The sequence below is a fragment of the Oreochromis aureus genome, linkage group 16, assembly GCF_013358895.1.
Source record: "Oreochromis aureus strain Israel breed Guangdong linkage group 16, ZZ_aureus, whole genome shotgun sequence".
NCBI classification, from domain to species: Eukaryota; Metazoa; Chordata; class Actinopteri; order Cichliformes; family Cichlidae; genus Oreochromis; species Oreochromis aureus.
The window spans coordinates 17,790,688-17,804,938 of NC_052957.1; positions in this window are offsets into that span (position 1 = coordinate 17,790,688).

Here is a 14,251-nt window from a genome sequence, read left to right on the forward strand (position 1 = left end):
GCTAGAGAAGTGGGTTATACAAGTACAAACTAGTGCAGAGGGGTATGTGGCCCCTAGATATTAATTTGGAGATGGATAGCAGTCTTAAAGAGGATTAAAACTCTATACAGGCTACTCATTTCACATGACTGCATACCTCCCAGTCCACTGTATATACTGTCAGTCACTGCTTGGCATGGTTGAGATTTGAAATGGTGACAGTTAAAGTACAAAGATGTCCAATCCTAGACTATTTCATGGCATATTTGGTGGAGCATCCCGAAGAAATGCAAACTGTTAGGACCAGTCGTTCCAGTGATCCAAGGCCACCACATACAGCAACACTGCCCCCATGCTATTGTCTACAGACACTGCATCCACCTCATCTTTTTTTTTTCTCATTCTTATATGCACTCTCCTTATGAATATAGGGATGAAATACCACCAAATGCCAGATACCACAAGGGCTGATATTTGCACTGCATCTTTGCAATTTTTAGGCATTTGTGATCAATCGAAGACAAAAAACAAAAAATTGTACTTGAGATAGTAAAAAGAAAATATGTGTTGATGATATTCTTTAAGAATGTGAAGATGAAGCTCATAGAAATGTAAAAACACGATTTTATTTAAAGCAAACATATGTGATTCAGTCATAGGGTGCATTTTTGCCAAATTCTTAAGAACTAAACTTAACATTTTAGTACTGGTTAGGTTATCATATAAGATAGGTGTTTTTATCTCAATATAAGAAAAAAAAGATATGAGTAAAGATTAAACTTGAAATGAACCTCAGAGAGCATTTCATTTCTTAAGTGACCATATTTTAATTTAGTTTAATTTTTGTTTTCATAAGAATTAAATGTGCATTTGTGAAAGAGATGTCTGAGCCACAGCAAGGGTTACATGATTTTTTCTTTTCTGCTCTCTTTGAGTTTTCATGTTTGTGTGTATTTGTACAGAGTGTGGGCTAATTTAAAAGACTGATATGAATATGGAGGGGAAATCCAAAAAGACTGTAGAAAGGGTTGTTGAGAGGCGCCTCACGTTACGTAAAGCATAAAACAATGAAAAACTTTGAGTTGTTTTTCACCAGTTTCTAGGATCCTGAGCCGTCCTCTCTGTAAATCTAACTGAAGAGGCCTCAGTTTAACATCTAATAGGCCTTCTATTGTGTGGTCAGCACATATTCCTATGACACACGTCCAAAATGGCACGGTGATAAGAAAATGGTGCTGGATTTCTTCATCCACATGCTAACAATTAGTTAGTTTCAGCTCCATGTGCATGTAGGAATGTAGGAAAAGACAATTGAGAGTCATTAGATGCAAATCACTGTACTTTTTTTGTCATGTTCTCCTCAAAGAGCTGTTGAATTACCTGAAAACGCTGATCAAAGGTTGAGTTTTATTTTGTAAATTATTAAGCTCTGCTGTAATTTGATATAAAATAATTTTAAAAAAATTCTGAGCTGAATGTGATTATATGCACTGCCTTGTTTTTCCATGGCTCTCTGGCACCATCCTGTGTTTCAGCAGGAATAATGTATTCCTGTTGATGTACACATTTTTAAGAAGATAAATGATTTCAAAGTAATAACTTGGTAAAAAAGGAATATAATATTAAGTTTGCTATAAGAACTCATCACTTTACACATACTTGGGTATCAGAGTTCATTTTAAATCAGGGTTAGTCTGATGGTTGGTTCAGATCAGTATTACTGGAATTTTTCCAGTATTGTAATTATGTTTTTAAATATGTGACTGAAATGAAATTATACTATGATGATCATAGCGCATGTAAGTATCTATGTTCCCTATCACGTGTGCGTTTCTGTGCAGGGGGGTTTGTTAGTATATATAAATATAATAAATGTGCTAAAAATCAAACAAATAAATCATGTTTTTTTCAAAAATAATGTACTTTTTATTCAGTTAGATTGTGTTATGTATTCATTATGTAATTTATATCTTAGTATAATTTTATCTTGGCTGCATAGCCTATTTTTGAATTTGCTGGCTGCTGCTTTCTATGTAGAGTCTGCATCTTCTCTATAAGCTTGTATGAGCGCTCTCTGGGCACTCCAGCTTCTTCACACTATTCAAAGACATGTATATTAGGTTGACTGATTATCCTGAATTTTCTGTATGTTAGGATGACTGTGTCTGTGTTAGCTTCGTGTTTGACTTGCGACATGATCAGGGTGTACCCCACGTCTTGTTCCCATGACAGCTGGGTATTACTAAGCATTTCTTTAAGTATTTTTTCTATTATTTTGTGATCTTCATTCTGCTATTCATTTTATAATAATAATGTGCCTCATGGAATGATTTTATGAAATGTTGGTGAATGTATATGTTTGAAATAAAAATGAACTGAACTGAACTGAACTGAATTGTTAGCTTTCATATGAAGTTTTTCCCATCATGTGAATTTCATAAGAATCTCCCAATTAAGAGGGGAGAACAGACTCTTCTTAACTTTAATTATTACATGGACTTTAACTACCAGCTGTCACATGAAAGGACACAGCTATAGTGCATTAGGAGTGTGGGTCAGATTTATTTTATATGTTGGTTTCACTCAATATACAGCAGCAGATCTCTGCCTCTAGATAAAGGTACTTTACAGAAGTTTGGGGGTAGAACACATTAATATGATGTGCGATCTGTATTGTGGGAGCATGGTGGCATGGTGGTTAGCACTGTTGCCCCACAGCAAAAAGCTGCTGCATTCAAATCCACTTTTTGGCTGAAGCAGACTGGGGTGTTTGTGGATTACTTGTACTCCAGATACTCAGGCTTCCTCCCACAGTCCAAAGACATATGGTTGTAGAGTTAGGTCAAGTGATGATTTTAAATTGCTCATGAGTGAGAATGTGAGTGCAAATGATTGTCAGTCTTTCCTTGTTTGCTGTGTAACGAATTAGATATTATTGCTAGGCTAACTAGCAACAAGATGCCTTCCCTCTCCACAGATGACTACCACAGCCTCCTGCAGAAGATTGCAGTACTGGAGACAAAAATTCATCGCTTAGAAGTAAACGTGGAGGTAAATGGACTGTGTGGAAATGAAACAACCTTGCCTTTGATTCAAAACAATGGCGATGAGCAAGCTAGTACACAGCTAAGGAGCACAGATAACATGACCAAGAAAGTAGACTCTGTGCATTATAATAAATCCTCAAGCGATAATCCCTCCTTGGACTGTCTTGGTGCAAAACCAAGACATAAATCATGTCTCCTGGAAGGGGGAGGACGTATCACAGGCAGAGCACAGCGAGCTGAAATCTCTGAAACCGACTGGCCTTCACTTCCTACGAGACAGAGAAGTTCTTCTACTCCTGTATATGGGAGGAAACAGGACTGGACAACCGTGAATAGGAAGGTTAACAACAAACCTCCAAAACAACTGAATGTGAAACTGCAGAACAGATTTGCTCCACTACCAAAGGACCCTGGATCTATATCTATATCCATCTAAAAGTAGCGAAGTAAGGTCTGAAAATCTGTTGAAAAGTAAAAGGCCACAGGGAAAGCTAAAGGCTAGGCCTGAAACTCTGATTGTGGGTGACTCTGCTGTAAAGGATGTACAAAGGATGTGCAGTATGAACACTAAAGTCCTCTGCTTTCCTAAGGATATGGTCAACAACCTGAAGGAGAGAATTCTTCAAATTGCAGATGAATATCCAACTGTGACAAACATTGTTCTGCATACAGGGTCAAACGATGTGTCCGAACAACAGTCGGAGATTCTGAAACGGGACTTTACTGGATTATTAAATACTGTAAACTCTCTGAATGCAGCTGTATTCATCAGTGGGCCTGTACCGCCCGTAAGAGGAGGAGACGAGAGATTCAGCAGGTTGTTTGCACTGAATAAATGGCTTATATCAGCATGTACTGACCACTCAGTGCATTTTATCAACAACTTTAATATTTTTTGGGAACGCAGGCATCTGTTTAAAGCAAATGGATTTAATTTTAACAAGTCAGGGGTGAAACTGTTCACCTCCAACTTGTTTTATTCCATACGTCATCCATCTGTGCTTGGTGCCAAGGCTGAGATAAACAAGGAGTTATCTCACAAAGAGGAACAAACAGTACTCCAAGAACAGACAAAGCCCAGCAGAAACCTTGAGGAGGAGCTCCATCTGCCCCCACCCGGGAAGAGCCTCAGAAAGGAGAGACATCTGAGGCAAGAAGAGGGGTCCCTATTTGCCTCCAACTCTCTCAACAACACCAACGACCAGGACCAGGGACCACGACCTTCCCCAGTCCCCCAAACCTCTGACAGGCCATCACCCTCCTCCCCCTCCCTTTCTCCCTCCTCCCCACACCTGAAATTCACTGAGGAGATGATGGAGCGGGTCAATGCTGGGCTCAGATCTACCCCCCGACCCAATCCCTTTTTGTCTCCCATAAACCCCCCACCAGAGCAGCCAAAGGTTCGCCATCGAGCCAACAGAGCAATCGAAGTTACATTGCCCAGCCTCGCCCCCCTTAGTTCCTCCTTACCACCTTCATGCCCTGTCTCCGCAGTCTGACGTGTGATGTGTGGAGGGTCCGGGCTGCGAGGATTATGGCAGTGGTGACTTTTCCCAGGAGAAGCTGGGACCCTGTTTACTAGAAGGTTTTAAAATTTCTGTACTTTTAGGTGACAGGAGACATGGCCTGGTCAAAACACAGAGAGCTGCACTCTAAAAGATCTTTAAATATAGTAAACATACTGTGCCGTGTTGGGGGAACAGCTAGTTCTCTCCCATCATGCCTTGGGACATGTGCTGCTGTTTAGATGTTCTTGTTTTATTGTTTATGGTTACGTTACTTTTAACTGTTATCTTGAATGTTGTGTTTATACTACGGTACAAGTCACTGACAGTTATTGTTTTATAGAAAGAATGCAGAACCATAAGTGAGTTCTGTTATCCTGTTATTGACCCTTGAAGCACATTGTAGCATAAGCAAATTTGTTTAATAAAGAGCTCCCCCTACCAGCTTGGGGTTGAATAACAAGCTCAATGTGTTCCTGTGAGCTTCTTTGTAAGATTCCTCTGCATGCTACAATGCCTTGTGTACCACAGACTGCTCCCAAACATGAGGGGGCAGATAATACCTCTAAAACACATAAGTTGGCTTTATTAAATGTTAGATGTTTAACTGGGAAAACATTTATAATTAATGATTTAATCACCGAGCACAGCCTTGATTTTATGTTTTTAACTGAAACTTGGTTGGACCAAAGTAACAGTGGAGCTGTTCTCATCGAGACGACCCCTCTTAACTACAGTTTTATCAGTGAGGCCAGGGTGAGCAGGAGAGGAGGAGGGGTTGCTGTCTTATTTAATGAATCATTTCAATGTAAGCAGCTATCTCCTGGAAGTTCAGTCTTTTGAATATGTGGCTTTACAGCTGCAGGCCCCATCCAAAGTTGTGTTTCTTAATGTTTACAGGCCTCCCAAATACTGCGCAGACTTTTTCAATGATCTCAGTGAACTGCTGTCTGTGATCTGTGTTGATTTCGATTGTTGGGGATTTTAACATCCATGTGGAAAACCCTCAGGACAAAGGGACTAAAGACCTGAGAAACACTCTGGGCAACTTTGGGCTGACTCAGCATGTAACAGAGGCCACACATAATAGAGGACACACTCTTGACCTACTCATCTCCAAGGGCCTGAGCATTTCAAACGTTACTGTGTCTGATGTGGGCCTGTCTGATCATTACTGTTTTTTCTTTGAAAGTAAAATTTCAGCCCACACAAATATATCAACAGCAGTGATCACAAAACGGTGTATAACTGAACACAGTAGTGAGATCTTTAACCAGGTCTTCCCATTAACACCTGACCTGTCCAGAGGTTCAGTCAATGAGCTCGTCAATAGCTTCAATGCTAAAATGTTAAATGTAATGGACACTATTGCTCCCATTAAGGTGAAGGTTATCTCTGGAAGGAAAAAGTCTCCATGGAGAAACTCCACACTGGTGAAAAATGAAAAAAGAGTGTAGGAAAGCTGAGCGCAGATGGAGAAAAACAAACCTCCAGGTTCATTATGACATCTATAAAGAGAAACTTCACAATTATAATTTACAACTGAGGAGTGCAAGGAGGTCCTACTTCTGACATCATCACTAAAAACAGTCATAACGCTCGGGTCTTATTTTCTACAGTTGACAGGCTAACAAACCCTCCTGTGTCAGTGGCAGCTGAACTTCACTCGACCATGGCCTGCAATGACTTTGCCAAATTCGTCACAGAAAAAATCCAAAAGATTAGACAAGCAATTGGTACATCAACAGCAGATTCAGGATATGTACTGTGTCCACCGAAAAACTGTTTAAACACCATGAAACAGTTTCACCCTATTAACGGCAAAGACCTGGAGGACATCTTAGGTCAACTGAACTCCTCCTCTTGCTGTTTAGATGTCCTGCCAACAAGTTTTTTCAAAAAGGTCTCAAAGACTTTGGAGTCAGACCTGTTACAGATTGTCAACTTTTCTTTAATATAAGGTGTGTTTCCAGAACCACTAAAAACTGCTGTAATAAAACCTATACTGAAAAAGAACAATCTTGACAAGACACAAATGAACAACTACAGGCCGATCTCAAATCTCCCATTTTTAAGTAAGATTATTGAAAAAGCAGTTTCTCAACAGCTCAATTACTTCTTAAAACAGAATAACTTCTATGATGCCTTCCAGTCAGGTTTTAAACAGAACCACAGCACTGAAACCGCTCTGACCAAAGTGTTTAATGACATATGTCTGAATACAGACAGTGGAAAAATGTCAGTCTTAGTTTTACTGGATCTCAGTGCAGCATTTGATACAGTTGACCACAACATATTACTCAAACGACTGGAGAACTGGGCAGGTCTTTCAGGAACTGTACTAAACTGGTTCAAAACATACTTAGAAAACAGGACATACTTTGTATCAATAGGTAACTTCACATCTGAGCAGACAAGTATCACATGTGGAGTTCCCCAAGGTTCCATCTTGGGACCCCTTCTGTTTAACATTTACATGCTCCCACTGGCACAGATTATAAAGAACAACAAAATAAACTATCATAGCTACGCAGATGACACACAAATATATATCACAATGTCACCAGGAGACCGCGGCCCTGTACAGGCTCTTGTAAATGCATTGAGGAAGTTAATGACTGGTTGTGCCACAATTTTCTCCAGCTAAACAAAAACAAAACTGAAGCAATAGTCTTTGGTGCCAAAGAAAAATGATTACAGGTCACCAGAGAACTTCAATCTATACACCTAAAAACCACAAACCAGGCGAGAAATTTGGGTGTAGTGATGGATGCAGACCTAAACTTAGAAAAACACATTAAGACATTAACAAAATCAGCTTACTATCACCTCAAGAATATTTCAAGGATAAAAGATCTGATGTCTCAACAGGACCTGGAAAAACTAGTCCATGCATTCATCTTTAGTAGGCTTGATTACTGTAACAGCATCTTTACAGGTCTACCTAAAAAATCAGTCAGACAACTACAGCTCATTCAGAACTCTGCTGCTTGAATCCTCACTAAGACCAAAAAAGTGGACCACATCAGTCCAGCTCTGAGGTCTTTACACTGGCTGCCTGTCCATCAGAGGATAGACTTTAAAGTTCTGATGCTGGTCTATAAAGCTCTGAATGGTCAGGGACCAAAATACATCAGTGACCTCCTGACCCAGTATGAACCTTCCAGATTCCGAGGTCATCTGGATCCGGTCTGTTATCAGTTCCCAGAGTCAGAACCAGACACGGAGAAGCTGCATTCAGCTTTTATGCTCCATATATCTGGAACAAACTCCCAGAAAGCCTCGGATCAGCTGAAACACTCAGTTTATTTAAATCCAGGTTGAAGACTCACCTATTCTCAGCTGCATTTGAATAAAGCACCAAATCTGCACTTTTAAGCTTAAATTTCAAAACTTACATTTTAACTACTGATTATATCTACTGTTCTGATTTTATATACTGTTTTGTTTGTTTGTTTGTTTTAATCAATTTTAAATCATGCTTTTTATTTGTTTTTGTTTTTAATGTCTCTGTAAAGCACTTTGAATCACCTTGTTGTTGAATTGTGCTATATAAATAAACTTGCCTTGCCTTGCCTTATCATACACTTAAAGCTTAATTTCAGAATTTGAAAAAATGAAGAATGTGAGTTGATTGGCTGGCTGAAAGAAGAAATGACGATGATATAGATGATACTATGACCTGTATTAACTTAAAATGAACCCCAGATAGTTTTTCATCTGTAAAACAGTGATTATAATTTTAATTGATTTATAGAAATGTCATATTTGTTAGGTTTCACATCTGAGTTACAGCAAGGGTTATATGATCGTTTCTTTTCTGCTCTCTTTGAGTTTTCATGTTTGTGTGCATTTGTACAGAGTGTGGGCTCATTTAGAAGACGGATATGAATATGGAGGAGAAATCCAAAAAGACTGTAGAAAGGGTTGTTGAGAGGCGCCTCACGTTACGTAAAGCATAAAACAATGAAAAACTTTTGAATGAGTTGTTTTTCACCAGTTTCTGTAAATCTAACTGAAGAGGCCTCAATTGAACATCTAATAGGCCTTCTATTGTGTGGTCAGCACATATTCCTATGACACACGTCCAAAGTGGCACGGTGATAAGAAAATGCTGCTGTATTTCTGCATCCACATGCTAACAATTAGTTAGTTTCAGCTCCATGTGTAATTATCTTGGATTGATACTTGACAGAATGGATACATTTGTCCTGGTGTGTTTTGAAGATGCATCATGGAGTATTAAGCAGACGCTGAGCCTGAGAGAAGAGTTGAAACCTGCATAGGAAAAGACAATTGAGAGTCATTAGATGCAAATCACTGTTTCTTTCTTGTCATGTTCTCCTCAAAATCTTCTTGTCACAGGATGAATATATCTTGGTGGAGAGCTGATACCTGCTGTTGAAGTATCTGAAAACACTGATCAAAGGTTGAGTTTTCTTTTGTAAATATCAATTATTAAGCTCCACTCTCATTTGAAATAAAATATCCGTTCATTCTCAAAATTAGTGCTAGATAGCAATATAGGCACTTGCTTGTTTTTCTCTCTGGCCCCTTCCTGTTTTTGCTGTGGGACTAATGTATTTTGTTAATATACAGATTTTGAAGAAGGTAAATTATTTTAAATCAAGTAACCAGAAATATAATAATAAGTTTGTTATAAGAACTCAACACTTTGCAATTAAATGGGTATCAGATCAGGGTTAGTCTGACAGCTGGTTCAATCAGTATTACTGGAATTGGTCTCATTATGTCATTTTAAATAAGTTACTGAAATGAAATTACACCCTAATGCTGGTAGTGTATCTATGTATATAATGCATGGTCCCTATCTCCCACCTTAGCTCAAGCAAACTCTACACACAGCCTTTCTGTATAGAGTTTGCATGTTCTCCCCATGCCTATGAAGGCTCTTTCTGACTACTCTGGCTTCGTCCCATGGTCCAAAGACATGCAGTTAGTGGGGTTAGGCTAAGTGGTGATTCCAAATTGCCCATAGAGAGAACAATTCAGAGTCAGTGAGTACGAATGGCTTTCTGTCTTTCTGTGTTTGCTCTTCAATGGACTGCTGACCTGTCCAGGATGTACCCGGCCTCTCACCCTTTGGCAGCTGGGATAGGCTTCAGGCCTCCCACAACATATGATTGGATAAACAGAAGTAGATGCAACACTCTATATTACAAAATATTATATCACAGATAAATCTTCAATTCAGTATTTGAAAACTGAAAACATTGCAATTTGTTTGTCATTAGACTTGATAACTGTAATAAGATATCATAAGACGTGGAGTTCATAGATGATACTATGGCCTGTATTATATGAACTTCACCCCCAACTGATCGCTGCAGATAGCTGCCTCTCCGTGAGCCTGCTTCTGGAGGAGGTTTCTACCTTTTAAAAGGGAGCTTTTCCTTCCCACTGTCGCCAAAGGGCTTGCTCATAGGGGGTCATATGATTGTTGGAGTTTTCTGTTTTCTTTGTATTGTTGTAGGGTCTTTACCTTATAATGTAAAGTTCCTCAAGGCAGCTGTTGTCATGATTTCACACTATATAAATAAAACTGAATTGAATTGAATTTAAAATGAACCTCAGATAGTTTTTCATCTGTAAAACAGTGATTATAATTTTAATTGATTTATAGAAATGTCATATTTGTTAGGTTTCACATCTGAGTTACAGCAAGGGTTATATGATTTTTTCTTTTCTGCTCCCTTTGAGTTTTCATGTTTGTGTGCATTTGTACAGAGTGTGGGCTCATTTAAAGACGGATATGAATATGGAGGAGAAATCCAAAAAGACTGTAGAAAGGGTTGTTGAGAGGCGCCTCACGTTACGTAAAGCATAAAACAATGAAAAACTTTTGAATGAGTTGTTTTTCACCAGTTTCTGTAAATCTAACTGAAGAGGCCTCAATTGAACATCTAATAGGCCTTCTATTGTGCGGTCAGCACATATTCCTATGACGCACGTCCAAAGTGGCACGGTTATAAGAAAATGCTGCTGTATTTCTGCATCCACATGCTAACAATTAGTTAGTTTCAGCTCCATGTGTAATTATCTTGGATTGATACTTGACAGAATGGATACATTTGTCCTGGTGTGTTTTGAAGATGCATCATGGAGTATTAAGCAGACGCTGAACCTGAGAGAAGAGTTGAAACCTGCATAGGAAAAGACAATTGAGAGTCATTAGATGCAAATCACTGTTTCTTTCTTGTCATGTTCTCCTCAAAATCTTCTTGTCACAGGATGAATATATCTTGGTGGAGAGCTGATACCTACTGTTGAAGTATCTGAAAACACTGATCAAAGGTTGAGTTTTATTTTGCACATATCTAATAAGTTTGCTATAAGAACTCAACACTTTGCAGATAATTGGGTATCAGAGTTCATTTTAAATCAGGGTCAGTTTGATGGCTGGTTTAAATCAATAATGTTTTCTATAAACTCTGCACCACACAGATGTTTGTTTGTCTTAAGTTTAAATTAGAATAAAACGAATGAAATAAGATGGCTTAGGACTAGACAATTCACTCATGTCTTTTCAGGTTAACAGGTAACTGTAAATTTAGGGATAGACTATGAATAACTGTCTTCGTCTCTGTGTTTTATGTAACCTATTGTGGGAGTGCACCCTGCCTGTCACCCAATGACAGACGGAATAGGCTCCAGCCTCACTGCCACCCTGATTAAATGGTTTAAAAAAGGATTGATGGATGAATGTAATTCATAAAATTCAGTTGGCAGACATTGTAATGTTAATAAGCCACCATTATTTGCTTTTAACTTAGGCCTAAAGCTATTTTCTATAACATATCAGCATGCATAAATGAATAACTTAATTTACATATTATACAATTTTATAGTTTATAAAATTGTATATTCAATCATTTATATAACTATGTATTGACTCTGAAATGTTGAAATTAAAGGAAAAATATATACTGTGACTTCAGGCTTTTAAAGCCACATGTCAACACAATTTTAAATGAATGTTTGAGGGTTTGTGGATCACCCACTGACAGGGTCCACCGAGACCAAGTTAAGTGGATGCTCACCAGCTTTGACAGAAAGGGGGATTTGGTTTAGGTCACTCTGCTTTTCCATTTTTTAAAAAGACAAAGAATCTACAAACAATCTCCAAATACAAATATTTGTAGCTGATCTTGTTACCAGAAATTAAGCAGGGTCATGCTTTTAAAACTAATTGCACAAGCTGATGAATGACCTTATTTTAGATCCAAAATATGACCTGCACAGACCTACTCGCTCAGCGTCTCCCTTATTTGTGCTGTTTGTTGCCCAATGAAGTAATTATTCTAAAACATTGTCTTTATTGTGACTCTCTTTAGCAAACATCTCTTTTCCTTTATCTGACTTTCTGTGCTTCCAACTCAATCAGCTGACCCAGGTTGTTCATGCTTACAGATAAACCAAACACATTTTGCTACAGCCTCTTCGAGCCATTCATTTCATTGGTGTCAAACTTCAAAACTGTTTCTTTCTCTGTTGCTCTCTGATCGCTGCAAACCAAATCCACGTCTCCACCTCTTTCCCTGAATTGTTATCAGAAGCAGGATGCTTCAAATATGACTCATGAGAAGTCCTGCACCACATCAAATCCATCTGCAGCTATCGCTCTACATCCCTTTACCAACACCCCCACCACCACCACCACCGAGGGATGTAAAGTCCTTCTAGAGCTCCACTCCTTAACATTTATCTATACACTCCATTATATGGATGATGCCATGTTAGGATTTACTTGCAAACGACTCCTCCCATAAGTTTTCCTAATTTGCACACTATGTTTAACAAATTAATTAAATACATTTAATTTACTTACTTTTTAAGGATGTTTTATTTTAGTCTTTTCTAACTAAAAGTGATTTGTTTGTGTTCATCTCTGTTTTTCCCCCACGTCTCTAATTTTGTTTGCTTAACCATTATAACATGTTTTTCTTGTTAGTGTTTGATTGATCGTATCTTGTCTGTGATGTGATTTACATTTCTTTATTGGTTTGCGTGAGATATCACGCCATTCAGTGGCAACAGATCTCATTTAGTACACATGACAAGCCATGACTGTGATGAACCACAATCAAACGGCCTGTGAGTCTGCATCTGCACAAGTAGGTACACTTATTTACTGAAACTGATGTGAAATACTTTAAACAGAGAAATTCCAGGGAGTTCTGCTCCTTAATCCTTTTGAGTGCAGTGAACCTCACATGGCCTGTTGCATAAAGAAAGCAGTGGTCACACATGACTTTTCTCATGGAGCCGTGATTACATTTGCTTTATAAATCTTGTGTTTATTTTTACTTTACCTCTGTTAAGCTATTTTCAATTCAGTTTTCAGTTCATTTCTATTCATATAGCACTGAATCATAACAACAGCTAAAGTTGTTAAGTTAAATATACTTTGACTTGGATACTTACTGACTTTTCTTTATGAATGTCATCCCATTATGAAAAGGGGGGAATTGTTTGACTGAGCTGCACTTAAAACAGGTTTTCTTTGTGTTCAGATTATGGCTAATTGAAATATTGTGATTTATGTTGGTAAATGTCCATTTTTTGTGTTGGTTAATGGGTTTTGAGCACAGTCTATTATATTATAATGAAAAATGCTAATGAAATAAAGCATAGTTCCACATGTTATTTTTTTGCATGTGTCACAACCATGGGCTTTCACTGGTACAGACCGTGGGCCTAACATTAAAAAGCCCTGCATTATAGCACACAGTTTTTATTAATTTCATTTACATTTTCTATTAATGATGTCTCATTTTTAACTTTCTTTGTCTTATGTTTGAGTTTTGCTATCAGTAAAGAAAGTCTTCCCCAGTAGGGGAAAACTGACTATTCATGACATTAATTAGTACATGTACATAGGCTCTCATCAGCCACATGGAAGGCCACTGCTGGAAGTAATAGTATTGGTCTGTTAAATGTAAAGATTAGTGGTTTCACTCAGAAAGTAGTTCTAGTTGTTCTGCCTCTGAAAACAGGCCGGGTAAAAACAAACTGTATCAAAACTCAAACCCACAAAGAGAAAGAACTCATACTTTTCAGTCACAAGTAAAACCGCGTGTGTGGTTAATGACAAATTGAATCTTCTTTAAGTGTTGAAAATAAACAAAATTTATTAGTTTACTATTATTGGTTTTTCATTTGTATCCCAGATGACAGTGCGACCCATTCTTAAAACTCCAGGAATTTCGTTGCACAATGACAATAAGGGGCTATTCTTATTATTATTTCATTCAGCACTGATTGCTAATTTTACAATTTGTCACATGGAAACCTAAACAGCATCGTCAACACCACTTGTTAAAAGTGTTTAGGACACAGTAGAGCTATTCAGCAATTATCAGAAGGACTTGTTCTGTCTTCAGAGTATAAACACTTTCAAGGAACTCTTGAAAGGAAACTTTGACCCCTAAAGTTATGATCATATCTTCATCAGATTGCCATCCCTTCTGACACAGTACACATCATGTAACTTTAAAAACAAACAAACATTTTGCCACGGATTACATAGAGATATGGTGATGATGGTGTGATGGTCTGGGGCTGCTTTAGTGCTTCAGGACCTGGAAGACTTGATCGAGTCTTGAAGTTTGCTCTCTATCAGAATATAATGAAGGAGAATGCTTGACCATGCAAGTCCACCTCTGAATGGCATGACCTTAAACAGGCCGCTCATACCCA